Below are 10,287 nucleotides of genomic sequence, written 5' to 3' on the forward strand. Positions count from 1 at the left end.
GGTGATTTACATAGTGTACGAAATTGGCTAAACTCATCGACGATAGTTAACCGTTCGAGGCGATTGCAAATTGAAAGATTACAATTTTTCTTGTTTAGCGTGTTCGTGGAACATTTGATATCTGCGTCGTGACGTAGGCCATGCCTGCACACATGGAGTACCGAAACAGAGATCGAGAAGAATATTATGAAATTTCCAGTTTACTGTCAGCGTTGAGGGATTTCAATTAAACTGTCAAAATCACTGCCCATTGTGAAAGAAGATCCAAATAAACAAAGTTTCCAAAAGTCTTCAGATAAAAAGATGTTAGTCACAATGCAGAGAAATGTTTCAAATTTTTTTTTTACCTTCCATATCTCGCAGGTTGAATAGCAGGAAAACAATCAATTTAGAGGGTGCCCAAAGAAAGCTTCCCTGCATTTAATGGTGAACGAGAGTACACCTCATAAGATGAAAATAATTTTGTACCTTTTGTACCTAGTAGTTAATTGTTCTGTTGGAGTTGTCGGATGTTTTATTTAAAATTTTAAGTCAACATATTTCTCACGGTATATAAAATATCGTGTCACGACATCACCTTGAAATTTCAATAGCCTCAATTGTTAGTTTCACAAGACATGAGAGATAGAACAGAATGTTTGTTTCTTGCCGAAAAATTTACATGGAACCAATACCTGCGCGTGGCAATGTCTCCATTTCATTTTCCCCGTGGCTTATTATGTTGATTAAAATCTAATTTTAACGAAAATTTTTATAATAACGCATTGAAATTTCGTAATATGAAAAATATACGAAATAATTTGCACAACTGTACAGTCTGCGGATATTTACGAATTCTATGTATGGTCTTATGTCCTCCCAATTACATTTTCTTGGTTTTTCCAAGTCCGAAGTTTCATTTCACAATTTCCAAGGTCTAAGATTCAAACAACTAACTTCCAGGTTGAAATGATGGTTTTGCAGAGTACTGGATGTGAATTGTTTTTTTCGACAGTGATCGGATGAAGCAATAGACTTAGTCAGAAGGGTGTGGCTCGCCAAATCCCGCTAAGAATATAAGTTCGATTCCAGTGAGTTGTTAATCTTGTTGTTGTGGTTATTATTGGTACGTTTCTTCGCCGATTAGTGTTTAGAATACAATAAATTAGATGCAAATAAATGACACGTTTTGTAGTAATTCCTTGTCGTTTTGTGTAGAACCCGAACGTGGTAAATAGGCCTAAGCAAATATTGTCTGCCATGGAAAAAATCATCGCATCAGTGCAATTACCGTCAATTGAAAGCCAAAGAGAGAACTTTATGCAAAATACATCCATGTTGGCAAACTTTAGGTAAATATGGTGCAACGATATTCTAATGTATTCTATAAAAGAACGTTGTTTAGCGTTCCTAAGTGGACGCAGGCGTATATAAATATAAATACGTTTAATCTAATGAATATCGGCAGGAACCTTAGTTTTCTTTTGTTGTGCCATCATTAACACAGATGTAATCACATTAGGATTGATAAAAATCACTCAAATGAAATCCAATCTCCCGAGCCTAGTGTACATAAAAAGACAGTAGAAAATATAAGACTTCGTTCTATGTCGGTCCATCTTTGTGTTGACGATCAAAGAATCGAAGTGAGGTCATTGCCGTTTCTCGTGCATGAATATTCAGAGTCACTTACAACACAGGAGGTAAAGAAGTAGAATAAAATGAATTAACCCCATGAACTTACACGCAAGAAGAGAATAAAAAAGTAATAACAGACAAACGCCTTTACCGTCTATGGTTACGCTACTGCCAAAGTAAATTTGAAGCAAATATTATACGAATAGAGATTGCCTGGAAGAATAGCTTTGGTTGTATGGAAAAATCCATAGGTTGTTTTTTCCAAATCAACATATAACTGGCCAATTATGTGATATCGGGAGAAGAAATTTTTTCGTTGAATCGACATCGCGGCCTTGACTCCGGCAGAGAACATATTACATCATTTTCATGTTAGACGGGATGGTCTATGCCATGGATAGCAAATGGCGGTCTAAGCCCATCTCCAAAAGTTGAACCTGAGCAGAGGAGATAGCAGCTTAGTTTTCTAGATCCTTCTACAAGATCTGATCGCAGTCACGGTAAACTTGCCAACCGCAGAAATACAACCAATTAACGCGCCTGTATTCACGGGTTAATCTGGTTTCCTCTTAAATCACACAGACACATGTATACATATGGGGCATTCCACGTAAAATCAACCTGGTTCTGGAACCTAATCCATCCGATTTGGCTCACGATATTTGATACGACCATTTTAACTCTCGAAAAGACTGATTTTTTCCGAAATGTTTTAATCCATTGGAATTAGCTAAAATTTTTGTGAACGACCATTTTGAATGGAACAATTTAAAAATCTGAAATAATTTGAAGAATCATGTACTAAATACAACAAATTTTTCAGATCTGTGTCAAAGTGAGCCAGCATTCCCTTCTTATTTTTCGAGTTTTTTTCCAAAACTACAAGAGAAATTAGACAATTTTTTATCATAAGGCATTCAAAGTTCCTGATATGAAAAATACCGGAAATAATTTTCTCAACTGCACAGTCTGTCGATTTTTCAGAATCTTAATTACGGTTTTATCTACTCCAATTTACATTTTCTTGGTCTTTCCAAGTTCGAAATTTCGTTCTACAATTTCGAAGAAGGAAGTGTTACTTTACTATGGGTGATTACTTAAAGATTATCATATGTAGCACCAATTTTTTGAGAATTCTTCCAGATTTTTCCGAAGTAATTAATCATTTGCAATTTTTAAAAACGAATATATTGATGAACAAAATCTAATTACCTGATAAAATTCTTAACAATCCAATGTTACATGTCCAAATGTTTCAAAAAGAAGAAAGCTCGAAAAAAATAAGAAGCGAATACCGGCTCACACTGGCTCAGGTCTCAAATTTTTTTATATCTAACACATGATTTTTCGAAATATTTCAGATTTTTAAATGTAAAAAAATGATAGCTAATTCCAATGGATTTGAAAAATTAAAAAAAAAAATTTTCCTTTCGAGAGCCAGAAGAATCATATAAAAACCGCGAGCTAAATCGGAGAGGTCAAGTTTCAGACCCAGATCGATTTGATGTGGAATGCCCCATATATATGCATAAAAATAAACGCAGAATATATAATCGAGGCGAAATTTTGAAAAAATGATCGGCTGTGTCAAAGGTCTTTACCATTATCAATTTTAGGTAGTAAATATTGCATTGGATGTATTCTCGAACGCAACGCAACACTTAACACCGTTGATATTAGCTGGTTCGCCATGGCGTACAAGAGGAAGCCCTCGGGCTCTTCGCAATTAACTGCCTGTCCCGGCAGTATCGATACGGTGATATACGCTATCCACCTGGCAAAGCGCCGCGCGATGTCTTATCTCTATTTATAGCCTGTGGCACGACTCAAACTCGCTATCGTAACGAACAATCGTTAAGCGGTCTCAGAATCAGATGGAAATGCAAAAAAAAAATGTACATTTTGCGGAAGGCACGATGTATATTATTACGATGAATCGTTAATTCCCACTTCGTTCAAACGGTGAGGTAAGGTCAATGCCATCCTTTCTACTCACCCAACTCAGTAAGATTGTAGCTGAAAATCGTTCTTTCAGAAAGGTATTGATCATGAATGGTGAAACTGATTCAACGTTGGCTCTCGTATCGCGAAAAGCCCAAGATCGTTGTATTTCCGAATCATTTGTCAAAAATAATATCAAGAATGAGATCAATTCTCATCGCTGGTGTATCACCAAATCGCGGCTACTGTGAAAATGCATACATCTATCGTTTCGCCATGATCACTATTCTTTGTACTCTTACGTTGAACCTTAATTGATAAGGTTCAAAGTTCGATGACTTCAGAAGCAAGTTATCGCAGTCTCATGATAAGTCAGAGTTGTACAGTTTCCCGCAACTGCAATCTCCCTTCATTTCGACAATCGAGCAATGGTAATCGGGTCTCAGTAAGGGTCGAACGTCGAATTATACTTTCGGTAACAATTTCACTATCATATGAAGGGTTCCTTAAAGGTTTGCCATTCGCACCCATTTCAATATTCACAGCTTACCTGTATCTTGGTGATACCTGTGTTTACTTATTCATCTGCCCTCATAAAATCGATGGACAAAGAAGTAAGAACTTTTTTTTGGAGCGTATTTCGGGTGCTGTAGTTTTAGCTCCGTAGAGTGGTCGGATGCAAGGTTTAAAGTCATTTCAACGGAGGATTAGAAGTACTGCCTTCTACCTCAAGGGACGTTGTTCGCATGGAAGGCTGGATGCAATGGTTTGATACTTCTATCAAGTAAAATTGTATTAGGTAAAATCCAGCGCAGCTTGGAATACGAGCCAAGTGGCTCTCATGAAGTACCCGCCAGATCGTTTGTTGGCTTCGAGTCAAATCAACTTTACATAATAAGCCTATAGAGTTTCATTCTTTTTTTCTTTAAATAATTGACTGTTTTGAACCAACCAGTACAGGTATGTTAAATACTCTTTCTATTTGAATATTTTTTTTCAAGATACATTCACATGGGTATGGGAAATGTAATAATTCCAATTCACTGTGTCTACCATTTCTGAATAACTTGACAATTGTACACGCTATCATCTGTAGCAGTTGTCATGTCAATTGCATCCAGTTGCAATAAGTGTCGTTTTGCTGATCCCTCTCATTCTTGACATGTTACGTGTTACAAACTTTCCACGAGCAACACAATTTTGTCATCGGTTGACAGCAGGAAAGTATTAAATTGCAACCTATGACCCTGGTCGTTACGTGCGCCTGCATGCTCTCTTCGTGATGGTTGAATTGAATAATTAATCCATACGCGTGCTTCAAGCTTATTTTAAACTAATATTCGTTGATTACGGAGTCGCATTATGGTATTTTCAAGATATCGCAAGCATCATTAGCATCTAGTTATAAATCACTTAGGACGAGAATATGCTCCACTATATAATCAATTAATTAAAGTAGATGACAATGTCCGAGAAAAATGGTATCAGAAGAAAACTTCATAATTTCATTTATTGCAAAAATTTTAGTCGTGTTTTGAATAATGTTTCGGCCGAGTCGTGAATTTTGTTTGGAAATCGCAAATTTCCGACCTCGGCGACAAAATATTACACGGCCAATTTCATTTCTTTTTAATACCTGTCTGATTATTACACGTTGAAATACTATGCTGCTTATATTGAGCGTTAATAAACAAGTCACGGTATAATAAACTTAAAGCATCTCCAGTCACGCCCATTGGCATGAAATTAAATTATTCAAATTCACCTGTTGTCGTTCGCTTCTTACGAAATGGTTAAGGCGAGTGGAAAATGTTGGACCACTGATTCGTGAAGTGGCACAGTCTCGAATAAAACTGTGTTTACGATGCCTTGTCCTGGTGCCAATTCACATGGGATGCTCCCTCGACTTCACCTCGATTTTAAAAGTAGGTATACTTAGGTAACTAAGATTAATCGGAAGGAAGGGTACCATTGTTATTATTACTATTATAGTAATTAAAAAAGTAACCTATCAAATCTGGTTATTTTTGTTTCCCTCCACACGTGTTTATGATAGTATGCGTGTAATTTTACTATCTGTTCAATCAGTTCATTGGTCACGGCCTCAACCTTCGAAGATCTCGGCTCAATTCGTTCGATATTTCGTTCGAAATTTCAAGGCAAGCCCCCACTCGACTTTCGAACTGAGAAGATGCCACTGGCTTCGAGAAACAAACAGCCAAAAGCACTAGCAGATGAAAAATAATCATGAGTTAATTGCAGGGATACTATAACGTATGATTTTCAATCCGCTCCGCAATAGCTGGGATGCCATTCGCCGATTAGTCATAACTAGCAGCGAAAGCAAGTGATAAGCACGTAATACCTGGAATTGTTTTAATTAGCGTAACATTTCGTAAGTATTGTAGGCATCGGGAATGTGAAATCTCATGTATATATTGAGTATGGAGACATTTAAATTATGTACCAAACAAATGATATACTTACCATATTATGTGAAGGCGTCTTCAATGTCGGTTACTTCACTTTGAGGGGAAGAGAAATCACGTTGACGTTTACGTAACGATTAGTCGAGGATTAAGGCCAGGGAAACATATTTTTGCAACTAGACGGCAAATGGATACATCGGTATCAAGTATATATTTTTTCAATAGCTTCTGCCTGATATAAATTCACGTAGTAATTAACAAAGACAATAAAGTTTTGTACGATTTGGAACAAATATTTACAGAACGTAATTATTTGTTTAAAATATTCTGGATGTTTGGAAATATTTAAAAAATGATGCAAAATTATACTAATAGACGATCCACTCTTGGCTGCTTATGTCAATTTCTGGACTCTACTTTTAGAACAGCGATTTTTTGCAATCAAGTTTTGTGAGTTTTTTTTTAGGCCTAGACGTTCATTTCGAGTCACAGCGATCTGCGGTTATTTGCCGTATCTGTTTGAAGTCAGGCTAGGCTTGATAAAATGACTTGTAAAAATATTATGTCGGCGAAAAGTTAACGTGGTGACGGTAATGAATTTTTTCCCCGTACGATCGTGAATTAGTAATGAATTACCTATGACCTGTAAACAGCGAGATTACAAACCGCTGTAATATGATGAGCTAAAATTCCATTGAAATTATATCAGCGTCTTATTGGTAATAATTGAATTCTGTTAAGCCGGCGGAGGACAAGCCGATAATTTTTATGGCTATAAAACTACGCTTTCAATAGTTTGCAGAAAATCTGAATACCCAGCTACGGAAATTTAATATCAATCGATACAAGGTTTTATTGTCCATTAATATAAATTCAAAACAATTCCACGTAATCACGACTCTTCCGAAACTGTGTATTTTACATCGATTATTGAATCCCTCAATACGCATTTAACTTAGCCAAGTGGATTAACAGCATTCTGGAGTTACGTAACTTCTACACGCAATCAATGGATTTAATTATAGCGTGGACTTTTTAATCAGAAAATTTATCACCAATGGGATTCTACATACCTAATCGTATGTAATAAATTCTACGGGAACATAGTCATTGTGCGTAAATTGGAAACATAAAAAGGCGACAAAGAAAAAAGGAACGAAGAAGTGCTAGACGAAACTGCTAAATTTGCATTCCGCCACGTCTTCGGAGTACGCAACGAGAGGTGAGCACCGGACGATGATAGTTGTTGGCCTTCTTTCCGTGACTATGTACGCATACGCAAAGCTCGGAATTACATGTGACCGCTTGCTCAATGACAGAATAAACACAACTTACCTTACATCATCGCATCATGTTCGATATTTTTTGTGGCTACAGTATAGTTTTTACTACCTCAAACCATAAACTGTCTGGGTATGAATTTTTCTCTGCCCCCAGAGAACATCCTGCCATCTGTGATATCTTTCGTTCCACCTTTCATTTTCAATTTTTAGGCAAATTTTAGACCAGTGGGTTCAACAACCCCGATAAACACGATTTTATACTGGGTGGGAGCGATTGGATGAAATTAGCCAATACCACGAGTCAGGTATTTCTTTCCTATCGGGTGACTGCCGGTCATTTCTAAATTGTCAAACGACTTTTCAGCATAATAAAGAAGAAGATTAATATGAAAAAAAGTTGAAAAATTAGGCGTCCGTAAGAAACGACACGCTGATTATTTTGAGCCGGTGTCGGTTGCGTGTGTAAATGTTTGCGATTCTCGATAACGAGTATGAGATACGCCGTATAGATTGCAAAAAAAAAGCAACAAACGAGAATTATTGGTCATCTTTTGCGGGTGTGGCGTACCTGCTTCGAGGACTTCCGGGATCAGCCGCTCGCAGACTGAAATTATTAGTTGATCATTATTGCAAACGAGGTAATTCGAAGGTATGTCTGATAAATGCAAGCTCCGTTTGCACCTTAATGTCAAACAATGCTGGATGTATTATTTCAAGAATTACATTTTTTAAATATTTGGAAACTAACTGTAACCGCGATAAGACCTCAAAATTGTTTCAACGACATATAGTCTGTAGGATAAATGAGTTTACAGTGCTTCGTAGTGAAGCAATTGTCATTTGAATAAGTCTGATATATCTATAATAATATCTGAGCGAAAGTTTTCCGTTCATCGAGTGAGATTGAAAGTGTTTATACTATTATACTAACGTTAACAAAAAATACGTTTACATATAATTGACCGCTCACCAAGATTCAATAATAGATTATACACGAGGTCGAGAATTCTTACCCTTCATATTGAAATTGTTTGATTGCGATGAGTTATATTTAAATGCTATTGTTTCGCTTCCGGTTTCTCTATTCTTCTATGTGATTCACGTATGTGTTTAAAGGATTAGCTATTCATTTTTTCAGATTTCTTTGGATTGAGCGTATGCCCATGACATACGTTTGGAAATCATTCAAGGATTTTTGAGATCCACATAGCTTCAAATCAGGATGATTTGTGAAATAAGATTTCGTAAAAAACTTTTACTGTATTCCTTGAAGTTTACGGTAATTTTTTTTCTCAAATTCTTCTTTCGTTAAAGTGTAGTGTTTACCAAAAATCAGCGTCAATCATTCGTAGCACAAAAGTGCCCCAATCGATTTGGCTGAAACTTTTACATAGCATACCTTCTTCGATCCGAAAAACAGTCCATAAATTTCTAAGTGGGCTTAGTAGCAATTTACAAGTTATATAGAATAATACATGTATCACTATGAAACTTTTCAGCTTCGTTAATAAATATTACGATAAGTACCGTGGTACGCAATACAATGTCAAAATTGAGCCGAAGTTACTCCATATTGAAACAATCAGCAGCTGGAGAGCCAGAAAAAATATTTTGCTGAAATTTAGAATTCAAATGGCATGCCATCAGGAATGGGCATGAATACTAAATCGAAAAACAGTATAAACGAAGAATTTGTTATGACATAATACTTGGACGTACGATTTTAACATATCGATGGCTACTGATAACAAAGATTCATCTCCGGACTAACACGATGAAAACTTTAATCACCTGTGCTAATACATACACAGAAGATGAAAATACGTATCTCTTATGCTTATCTATGGAAGATACGTTTAATCCAAAAAATCGTAAAAAAATGTATGGTTGCTTCTTTCAATACGTACTTGAATTACGTAGAAGAGCAAAAAAATCGAATTAAGTCCGGTAAATCGGTCGTTCGTATAGGTTTATGTATACATTTTGGTTAAGTTATAGTAATTATAAAGGTAGCACAAGAAAGAACTCGTAAAACTCATTTACATCGAAAGAAATACTTTTAATATATTTATGATTGGTTAATTATTGAACTATCCGTGCATCTCTAAAACTTAATGTCATAGGTGAATTATTTTTACAAGAATTAGTCGAAAAATTATCATTATGTTTCCAATAATTTACTCTGGTTTATCACACTCTAAGTAGCAGAGAAACATAATTTTCGGCAATTTTGGTAATATAACGATATTCTAACACGTTTTTAGCTGTGAATTTATCGATTATAAAGTAATTATTCAGAGTTTATTAGAGTTAAAATAACTAAGGACCATGTTTGACTTGTTTGAAATTCATATTTTAATTGCTATTCTTCCTCATTTTTTTTACCAGTCATCCTTCCTTCTTTACCATTCATCCATTCATCTGGTGATATCAGAACAGCATTGGTATCGGTAGAAAAATTTTTTTTTTTAATATCTGTGAATTTTTAGGTTTTAGACCTCACCTATCCGAAACACAGGTCATTATGAAAATGTTGGTATGATTACATCGAACAAAAAATTCGTAAGTCTCGAAGGACTCCGACACAGTTTATACGATGTTTATTGGAAATTTTACGCGAATTGCCGTAAAACGAATAAAATAATGCAATAAGAAACAATTTCACGAAAAACGAAGGAACCGACTCGTTAGAAAAAAAAGAATATTGACGACAAAAGATATCGATCATACTTGATGGTACTTCAATTAATTGAATTAGTTCGTAAAGTGATGAAAGTTTCGCAATAAATACTATTTTCACGGCTGGTTGTGATCGAAATGATTAAATTATAGAAAATCGAACCAATGAAAACAACGGTCTAACTATTCAGATGTACGTTTTAGGAAATCGCTTTTTTATCCTGTGTAGAAAACTTGAGCTGCGCTGGCATTTGTAAAATTTCATATTTTAATGCGAATCTAAACCATGCTTTTGTGTATCGTGAAATTCAATTGAGTATCAATTGTTGTTACATATC

Source organism: Neodiprion pinetum, chromosome 6 (assembly GCF_021155775.2).
Source record: "Neodiprion pinetum isolate iyNeoPine1 chromosome 6, iyNeoPine1.2, whole genome shotgun sequence".
In the NCBI taxonomy this organism is placed as follows: domain Eukaryota; kingdom Metazoa; phylum Arthropoda; class Insecta; order Hymenoptera; family Diprionidae; genus Neodiprion; species Neodiprion pinetum.